This window comes from Osmerus mordax, chromosome 14 (genome assembly GCF_038355195.1).
Source record: "Osmerus mordax isolate fOsmMor3 chromosome 14, fOsmMor3.pri, whole genome shotgun sequence".
Lineage (NCBI taxonomy): Eukaryota > Metazoa > Chordata > Actinopteri > Osmeriformes > Osmeridae > Osmerus > Osmerus mordax.
The window spans coordinates 8432342-8433541 of record NC_090063.1 but is presented as its reverse complement, the minus strand read 5'-3'; positions in this window follow the sequence as shown (position 1 = coordinate 8433541).

Sequence of the window (1200 nt, the reverse complement as noted above, 5' to 3'; positions counted from 1 at the left end):
CATAGAAGCTCAGGTCCTCAGGGAAGACTTTACCACATGACTTTACCACATGACCTTTACCACATGACCTTTACCACATGACCTTTCTCCTTCACTGTTCTTCTCTTCTTCCGCCTCGTCTTCTAGCTTCCTTTCCTCTCTCCTTCCCATCACCTCCTACACTACCCCTTCTCTCCTCTCTTCATCACCTCTCCCTTCTCCAACATACTGTACTGGATTTCTTCTTGTTCCTCATCTTCCTTCTCCTTCTCTTCTTTTCCTCCTTCTTTCCCTCTCTACTTTGTAACAGTTCCTGGCCCTTTTGCTCATCCTCACCCATCCTCTTAGTCACTTCCATATCTATTCTCTCCTCCTTCCTCTCTTCCCATTCCCTCCTCCCTCTTCTTTTCTCTCATCCCTTCATATGTTCTCTAATTGCAGTAGTTTAAAAAACTCAGTTTGGTTCTGGACCATGGGTTTCCAGAGAAGCTTAATTAAGCTAAAACGTACCACTGCTTATCCAGGTGGACAGACCTTTGCTTCTCCTCTTCAAAATGATATGTTTGAAATTACAAAAAGAAATGATAAGAGGAGGAATACAACAACATAACTCTTACTTACAGTGGAAGTACAATACAGGTATACAAACATTCTGAAAATGAAAATGTTTTTTATCCTCATTCCGTCTTTTCTATAAAATGTGAAAGGGCTGCTTTGACCAACTGAACGTTTCTTAACCCTCTTGATCCATTGTGATGCTGTGATTTTTATACTAGACATTTTACCACCTATAGTTGTGTTTTTCGGTATTTTAAGACAGGTCTATGACACTGGAGGACAGTGGAACATTCCAGACAGGACCGGTGCACAACATTAACAAATGCAAACAAACAATTCAGTGATTTCACAAATCAAAACAGAAGATATTATAGTTCCATATGGTCACGATACCCCTTCCACCCCATGCATAACACAATAATCTTGATTTTTCATATATGACATATATGCTACATTCTCTTATTTCTTATTCAATGATATAAAGGCAAACATATCTTAATGCAAAGTATAAGCGGCTTAGCTTCTCTTTACAGTTAAATTAGTAGTACGTGTCAAAATCTGATGATTCAAACATGACTTAGCTCATAGCAAACATAAATGTAGCTCATAAATTTACGTAAATTCTTAATTCCTCTGATAGCAAGAATAGCAATTTAGTGTCTG